Here is a 9,786-nt window from a genome sequence, read left to right as displayed (position 1 = left end):
ATTGCACACCAACATGGCTAAATGTCAAGCTGTGCCCATCGAATATGGAAAGGAGTTGATACTTTTAGACCGGTTCTTCCCTTGTCAGTAGGTCAACTTCTCATTCAAATATTTGGAATTTCACTGTTGATCTTCAAATTGGGTTAGGTTGTTGGTGGACCAAGTTTTGGATAGGTTGCCAACATGGAATGTCAGGATTGCTAAAAACCTGGTGGGTCTCTCTACTCTCACCAAGGTCATCCTCTCATCCATGGTGCCATGGTGGTCCATACATCCATCTCTCTTAACATTTCTCCATGTATAATCAAATTCATTGACAAGAAGTGATGAGCTTTTCATTGGCGTGATACTAAGGTGATCTCTGGTGGTCACGTTCTCCTATCTTGGCCATGGGTCTACACACCATTAGACTTGGGAGGCCTTGTCATCCCAAACCTTAAAATTATGGGCCTCACCTTACGTTTTGAAATAGGAATGGATTAGATGAACGGATGACTCCAGGATTTGGGTTGATCTCCCTAGAAAACAGAAAAGCTTGCATCATCTTTCTTCGATGCTTCACTTTACATTGAACTCAGGGATGGACGAAGCACTCTTTTCGATGGACAAATGGCTACAAGGTATGTAGGACCATAGCTGAAATTGCATCGAACTTGGCATTGATAGTTTCGAAGAGGATCAGATCCTCTAGGACGGTGCATGATGCTTTGCAGGGACATTGATGGGTTTGTGACATCTTGGGTGCATTTGATTGTTCAGGTGTTTGTCAAATACTTAGGCATGGGATTTGGCCAAACCAATACAACTTTGTCCAGTTGAGGAGGATCATTTCATTTGGGGTGGACCTCCATTACCTTTTATTTACTCAATGGCCTCAGCGTATATGGTCTTCTTTCATGGTCACATCCAAGGGCAAGAGTTCTTTGGATGACGAGGGTAGCAACAAAGTGCAAAATGTTATGTTCACTAGCACTGCATGGGAGGTGTTGGACAATAGACATGAGGCACTATCAGAGCATGGAGGGAAACAATACTTGTGCCTTGTGTGATTAGGTTGAGATTATCGACCATGTGCTTTTAGGGTGCTCCTATAGTTGGGAAGTTTGGTTCCTGGTATTACGAGCCATATGACTACAGCCTTTGGTCCAAACTATGAACAACAAGTTTGTTGACCGGTGGGTGTCCAGTAGGAAACGCGTGCACAAGTCTAGATGAAGTGGTTTCAACTGTCATGTAGTGCTAGTAGTTTGGTTGCTATGGAAGGAGTGGAATGGAAGTCTTTGATGGGTTTCAACATCATGATATTACTCATGCTGATTTGGATTAAGGAGGAGGCTATAGTAAGGAGGAGGTAGAGGCAAGGATTACGGTAGGGATTTATCGGCTTCGGTCACTCATTTTAGGTTCAAAAACAATGGCTAACTCAGTATGTACACCTAGGTTGCTTAGTTGTAGATTGTATGTAATAGTCTTTTCTATAAGTTGTCAATTGTGTCAGCTAAACCCTCCATGACTTAGTTGTGGTCATTTTGCTTCTCCACTTAATGAAGCCTAGGTGTGTGTCGGTGTTTTGAGTAAACACTAACGAGTGAATTTGTGTTATTGCGCGTCTGGCCCAGATAGTAAGCTAAAAAGACATAAGATTTATACTGGTTTGGGCAGAATGTCCCTACCTCCAGTTCGTGGCTGCTTGCTCATGTTATTAGCACTGAAAAGTTCATAGTAGGGGTTACAAATGGGCAAGAGAGGGATAGGTCCCATGTCTCTCATGGAAAGAATGAATAGATGCCGAGAGCTAGGTCACTGCTCAGCTATGTGTTCGAGGTTCGATGCTAGTGGTTCTGCTGTGATGTGGTGTGATATATGATGTGATGAATCGATCACCTTAGTGGGGTGCCCTACTTTCCCTTTTATAGGCCAAGAGAGAGCAGGGATTATAGATAGGAGAAAAAGGAAAACCAGAGGTAAAGGAAGTCCTTCAAGGACGTCGGGTCTTCCTTTCCTCTGTGCGGGCCCCACTAACATGGCAGGTAGTGACAGGGATAGCTCCACGCTAGGCACATGTCCACTGACCCTGACAGGGCCATGTTGGGCGTCTGTCCACTAATGATGCCATGTCCTAGCATTGTCAGCGAGTTGTCACATCCCATCAGGCCCCCACGGGCGGGGCGGCGGACCAGGGTGCTGATCAATGGCCATACAGGGAGCAGGCAGCATAGTGACTACATGTCCATTACTATGGCATGATGTGAGTTTCCTTCTGGACCATAGTGGTTGACATGAGCTTTCATAAGGATCCATGCCCGAGGGCAAATGACGGCGCCCACAACATTGTAAGGCAAATGTCAGCGCCTACAACATTGTTTGGGCTCTAACATGCTTGGATGGTCGCAAAGCACCCTTCTAGCATGGCCTGATGGTACTCTCCTACAGGTGTGCAGGGTATGGTCCTTGATATTGTGGTTGACTTGAGTGCCCTGCCTTATCTATGTGCGTCATTATAAAGGAGTCGCGCGTAGACATCAGGCGAGGTGGAGCTAGCCCTCGGACATCGGGCTGAGGCGAAGCCAGCCCTAAGACATCGAGCGAGGTGGACCCAGCCCTCAAATGTCGGGGGAGGTAGAGCCAGCCCTTAGACGTTGGGTGAGGCGGAGCCATCCCTCGAGGGTTGGGCGAGGTGGACCCAGCCCTCAGACATTGGGCAAGGCAGAGCCTAGCCCTCGAGAGTCAGCCGAAGGTAGAGCCAACCCTCGAGGGTCGGGTGAGATGGGGCCCACTGACCAGTAGCGCCCATTGAGGTGGAGCCAACCCTTAGGGGTCAGGCGAGGCAGGGCCCATGGCCTCGGTGGCTAGACAAGGCGAGACCCTAGTAAGTGGTGTAGTCGCGCTCTTGATCGTGCGGATGAATCAGCATTGATGGTCATTAGCTCCTCCTCTTCGGGTACCCTACTATCGGTCCCCGACAGTAGCCCTCGAGCCCCCGATGATTCGAAGTAGAATCGCCTAGGGGGATTGTTTGACTTGCCAGCAGGTGCATGCGAGCACACCTAGTGGGTGTAGCCCCCGAGCCTGTGGAGGAGTAGAATACTCCTTCGGAGGTTTTTCTGAAAGAGGGGACTTTGAGGGCCCTAGCCCTCTATTGTTGCCCACAACGTGTCCTGAAGATGGTGATTCCTTTTTGCTGAGGTTAGACCCTTCGCGGGTATGGTCATAAGATTTGGTGGTTTATTAGCTAGATAGTTTGATTAGGGTCCCGACATCCTGTTCACGGGGATCTGGCTAGGGTCAGCCTAGCTGAGACTCAATCATGGGCCGAGATGCCCGTGGCACTCATGTGCCTAGGTGCTAGCCGCTTGCAGGGCCCATCCCTTTCCATCCCTTATTGTAGGGGTGCTTGGAGTGGCTGTTCGACCCATTAATGGGCCAACCATCAAACTCCTAGGCCCAGACAGGCCGTAGATGCAGTTTTTTGATCCGTATTCCTCTTACCCATAATGAGTCCTAGTCCGCCCGGGGAGGCGAAATGTTTGGCGAGTCTTTCGAAAGGAAAGGATAGGGATTGCGTGCGCATATCCCTGCGGCACGACGTTGTGGTAGATCATGGCAGGCATGGAGATCTAGGTGGATAGTTGGTTTCCTCGCATCCATCGCCCTATAAAACCAAAGGGTTCACCCCTAGGGTTTCATACTTCACCTCCTTTGTGGCAGAACCTCCTAAATTATAGGGCCCACATGCACCTGTCACTGTCCGACGACCTTTGACATTTATGCACATGTTTCCGTTAACTTAAGAAGACTGTTGGGTGTCCTCAGGGGAACCCCGAATCATCCACGATTTCTGAGCAGGATCACATTACAAAGTCATTGCAGTATTACAACATTTATTCAAATATCAATACCAGAGTAAAAATAGCGGAAGTCTTACGATAACATAGTTTACAAACCAGTTGTTTCAAACCTTACAAACTAAGTTCGATACTTATTACAAACCATAGTAGTAGTGGAGTGGCATAATTAACATATACATAACACACAAAATAAACATCCTGCCCTAAGGATCACACATTTACTTCTCATCGTCAGAATGAATAATAGTCATGTAGCACGATCCAAAATAGATCTGCTCATGAGGCTCACCTGCAACAAGGGTCAACGAACCCTGAGTACAAAAGTACTCAACAAGACTTAACCGAAATATTAACTGATAAACTTAGGAATGTAGGCTCAGGGATTCAAGGTATAGCTTTAACAATAATCAAAGTTCTTTTGCGTAAAAGCTCTTTTAACAAAATTCTTTATATAGAAAACTTCATAAGAATTATATACAAAGCTGACACGATCCGTGTTGAGATCATGAAACTTTATATCCAACACCCTCACAAGCCATATTCGAGTTCTAGTTATTAATACTACGATGATGAACAGTGAGTTGAGTCTCCATAACTGAGGAGCAACGACTGATTCGAACCGATTATAAACCCAGCTAGGGGATTCCAGACCACACGACATATGCAGGTCCCCGACCTACATATACCAACCTACCCTCGGATCCTCTAAAACAAGAACGGGTCCACGCCACCCGAGAATACAGTACTCCACCATTCCAGCCCATGGCCACGTGGGTACATGCTACTCTCACCATCTCTCCACTCCCAGTGCGCGAGTAGCCATTCTCATAATAGAATAGCTGAGCAAAGGCTTACCGGAGTATGTGGTTAGTACTACAAAGTCTCACCTCATGCAATTCAACAACGGTACGGGCCTTAATCGACACAGGCGAAATGAACCCACTCACAAGACCTCCATGTCTTGTGGCTCACACACACCGAGTCCGCCCAGTCTAGATTTATTACTCCATATCCCCATATCACATGATAACATAAGTAACCAAGGTTCCATTAAAAACTTGCAGGTGGCAGGTAATCACCCGACTTTCATCGTTCTACGCATAGCTAAGCAGAACTAGGCATATACGAATTTAAAACTAGTAATATGGTAAATATGGAATAACAAGGGTGGTAATGCACCAATTAGGCTCTCACTTAACTCTTAATCACTTAATGCAGTAATGGAAAGCAAAAGCGAAATTAATTTGTAAAACACAAGGTAGGGTTGTATGCATCCGGGGCTTGCCTTCGTTGACGGAAAAGTCCGATTCCTGCGACGTTTCACAAGTATTCCGATCCAACCTCAACAGACGGATTAACCTCCTCAACAACTTGATTAACTACCACATGTTCACCTTCGTTCACTACACGTAATAAAAATGCCATGTTTAACATGATGTAGAATACGAAACATGATGCTCGATAATGGATGCAAAAATTAACAATTTGAATACAACTTTCCTTAGCAGTACAGTTGCAAGTCAAACAACTAAATCTTTTTTGTAACACATACATCAATTGCCAAGGATCATTATCAACTAATGACCCAAGGTCATCACTCAATCCAAAATTTCAAACAAAACCTAAATCATTAAAGGTTACTATTTGCTTTTATGAATTAATTATTTAATTCAAAATTATGAAATAAATCAACTTATTCTAATTGAGCTCAAAACTTTTAGTAAATGTTCATTACATGATAAGTAAGTGGCAAAACAAATTTCATAATTTTGGACAATTAAATAAGCCTAGAAAAATCATGAAAATCCATTTATTAATAAATTGAGCAATTTTATCACATTAAAAAGTGCTGAAAAACAATATTTAATATTTTTATTAAATAATATACATCAGCATAGAGGCCACATAAAAATTTTCATAATTTTAGGAGCTCTAAATAAATCTATACAAAAATAACAAAAACAGATACTATTCATTCATTGCCTGAAAAATAGAAAAATCCATTTTTGAACTACGCAGTCACTGACAACCCGACCCCACCTGTCATCCCTAACCTCGCGCGTTTGACCACGACAGGCGACGGCGCTGACCGACGTAAACTCAGTCGACGGTGAGTCCAACGGCGACGGACCAAAGTACCAAAATGATCACCAAGACCAGGCGCATCGATTGACGTCCCTATCAGCACTGATTACGGCCCTATACTAGCTCGTCAGTCGGCCATGGCGGAACGCGGTGGCACGGCAGCGCTACGCCGGCGGCGTGCAACCGATAGATCTCAAACAAAGGATCCAGGAAGCACTAGTGGCTCACCCCGAACGTGTTGAAGCAAGGAGCGAGGTCGGAGAAGCAACGAAGAGACGTGACGACGATCACGGTGATCACGGCAGAGCAAAGATCGTCGGTGAGGAAGAACCGGCGACTACAATGGTCAAAATGAGCAACCAACTATGGATTAAGTACCATAGCATCGAAACGAAATGGAATCAACCAAAACCAGGGACGGAGATGCACCATGGAGCTCTGGCCGCGGCGAATCATGCTCGGCGGAGGAGTTGCCGGCCGCGAGGAAGAAGACGATGCAACTCGAGTTCCCAACGAAGACAAGCTGAATTGGTGGGTCGGCTGGATGCGCAAGGAGTAAGCTGAAGTTGGAACTAGCTTATCAGCTGACGATGGAGCACAACAATGACTGGTGCGGGCTTCGCCGGAGATGAGCAAGGCGACGGGAAAAACAGAGCAAGAAGAAAGGGCAAAGACGACGGCGGACTCAGGCTATAAAGGGGGCCAAGAAGCTCGAGGAAGCTGCGCTGTGGCCTTCACCGTGCCAGTGCGATGCCAAAATGGCCACGATCGCGCCTAGAACGCCGAAGAAGGAAACGCCGGCAATGTAGATTCGGCGGTGGACACTGTTCACAAAAATTACAGATTTGCCATTCGCCAAATTACACAAATTACTCCCAAATTTTCATAATAACTCAAAAATCTCCAAAAACAAAAGTTGTTCAAAATCAAAAGTTCTACAACTTTTCTTTAGAAACCTTACCCAAATTCGACATACATTTTGAAATGAACTTTTGAATCCAAAGCGGGGATTTTTAAGGAATTTTGCCTTTTTAAATAACTTCAAATTTTACTACACAACTTGAAAAACTCCAAAAACAAACTTTGCTTAACTTGTCAAGCTCTACACTTTTGCTTTTGGACTCAACCCCAAAATATGCATAGATTTTGAAACGAGTTTTCAGGGTAGGATTTAAATATTGAAAATCAGGGTTTTCGGAGTTTCAAATCAATACAAAGATTTCAAACTTGATTCAAACAATACCAAGCAATGCTTATAACATAAATGTAAACTTATTTTAGTGAATGCATACAAAGTGTTTAATATGACCAATTGCCTTGCAATGCATATGATGACATGGCCGTTTTAGTATTTAAACACCCGGGGTGTTACATCATTGCCTTTGCATCTACAACCTCCGCCGCCAATCAGCCTAAGCTCCTCGCATCCATGTCTCAACCGCCGTCGAGTTCGCATCCACCCACCCCCATCTTCCAATGGAGCCATGGTGCCACTCTGATATCACCCTCTAGTGCATGGAGGGCCTTGCCCGCCGCGGTCTTCTCTAGTGCGTGGACCACCGCCGAGGAGTGGCTGGCTGCCCAGCGAGGAGGACGTGTTGTCGCTGCCTGATGGCTACATCGTCTCATTCATGTGCTTCCATGAGCACGGGTTTGCCACCCCCTGCCCACAGATTCCTTCGAGGACTACTGCACTATTACAAGATAGAGTTGTAGCATCCTCAATCCCAATGGGATCCAACACATGGCAGCATTCATCGCCCTATGTGAGGGATTCCTAGGGATCAACCCCCACTTTGATATGTGGTGGCACTTCTTCGCCATCTCCCTCCAGAAGAAGAGGGAGAAGAAGCAAGAGCTGAGTACACCGATGGGATGCGCCGACATCCAGCTTCGGAATAACTGGGTCGGCGAATACCCATCAATGCGGCTATCGACCTCCAACAAGGGGTGGCATTCGCATTGGTTTTATCTCAAGAATGACTGCCGCCGCCCCCTTGCCAGAGTTTATCGAGCGCCAAATCAAAGAGGCCCTAAATTCATGGAGGAAGTGGGGTGTCCTGAGAAGGACAAGAAGAAAATCTGGGACCACCTCACCGCCAGCCGCTTCCTAAAGGAGAAGGGGCTAAAGGGGTCGGGCATCATTGGTCCTACCACACAAGGAGGGTGGCACCACTGATGAGGCAAGCGCTTTCCCTGTACGCGATGGCGCCCGAAGGCGTCATTCGAAGGGATGGCGCTTACAAAGGGGGCTGCTCTCCCCCACCAAAGTCGTGCAGCGCATTAAGGAGGCGATGGAGCCTTCTCGGGATAGCGCTGTCGTCCCCCTTGATTTTATGTACCCGGTGCCTGGGGCATCCCCCGATGCGGCCAAAATCAGGATACATCGTCCTTGTAAGTATTCTCTTCCTCATGCCTTCTCTTCAATTGAACTCCCAACCCCTTGATATTGACATTGAGGTTAGGGGACCAGCCGATGGACCTCATCCTCTGGATCACCCTAGCTCCATTGCTAAGGGATCCATCCGTGAGGGCGGCGAACCATGCCAAGGCCGAGCGGCAGAGAAAGGCGAAGGAGGATGAGAGGAAGATGAGGTAGCAGAAATTGCATGCGCAAGAGCGAGGAGAGAACATCGATAGTGATGACGATGATGAGGAGGAGGAGGATGACGAGGTAGTTGCCGACACCAAGCAGGGATGACCTAGGAGAGTGAGGATATGCTAACAGGTACCTGCTCATCTTTGCAGGGGTCAGGACCCTTCCTATTTTATGGAGGAGAAGGTGCACCCATGAGGCCAGTGGAGATGGGCCAAACCATCGACCTACCCCAAGATCTAGCAGGGGCGGACGGATCTGTCGCTGTGCCCAAGGTGCCAGTGGAGGAGGGTGGCTCCACCATCATGCCCCAAGAGCCAGTGGGGGTGAGCAGGATCTGTCGCTATGCCCAAGGTGCCAATGGAGGAGGGTGACTCCGCCGTCAGTGCCCCTGAATGTAAGGGAAGTGAGCCCCTCTGCCCAGGAGCAAGGGGCAGGCTCAAAATGGCCCCGCCCTGATGAGGTAGAGCAGGGGTCTGGGGCTTCACCCCCAAAACTTATTCACCACCCAACAGCGCTAATGTAAGTCACCAATTCCTCTATTTTTCTCTATTTTTCTCTGTTTTAATTGTGACTCATGTTTTTCTTTCTCACAACGTCTTAAGGCGGCGCAATCTTTTGGTGCTGGCGCCAAAAAAGAGCATCACCTTTCAAGTGAGGCGGCAGCCGTCGGTTGATGTTGTGCCCATTTTGGGCGGGAGCGGCGCCGGCACTATTGCTTCATCAGCCGGTCATGCGCCACCCATGGTGGCGTCTATGCCCTCGGCAGTACAAGTGGGCGCTGGGGCTAAAGGAACACCCTCGGAGGTCGTCAAAGAGCCGACGATGGAGGTGATTCCACTACCAATGATGGGGCAGACAGAGCTACCTACCGCAGCGAGCGCGACGCCACCGGTCGAGGCCCCACCGACATAGGTAGAGGTGGCAGCGACTGTGATAGGTGAGGCACAGCCGGATGCAACTGTGGTGGTCCCCAAGGAAGCGGAATGATCCGTGCCATCAGCATCCCAAGTGACGGCGCCTAACGTGGGTCAGACGGAGGGGGACGGGGCCAAGGGGTCCTCGGACATTGCGGCAGTGGCAGAGAGGACTGGCGGTGAATCATCCCTAGCCCTGACCTCGGGGTCAGCCACTCGCCTACGCGGGATGAGCCCCTGCTCCAGTGGACGATCCTAGGGAACCGATGTCGACACTCTTCACCCTCGACGATGCCACTAAGAGCATGGAGCGAGAGAGTCTCGATGAGGGGATTGCGGC

Source organism: Miscanthus floridulus, chromosome 18, assembly GCF_019320115.1.
Source record: "Miscanthus floridulus cultivar M001 chromosome 18, ASM1932011v1, whole genome shotgun sequence".
NCBI classification, from domain to species: Eukaryota; Viridiplantae; Streptophyta; class Magnoliopsida; order Poales; family Poaceae; genus Miscanthus; species Miscanthus floridulus.
The sequence above is the reverse complement of the archived record's forward strand: the minus strand, read 5'-3'. Positions refer to the sequence as shown.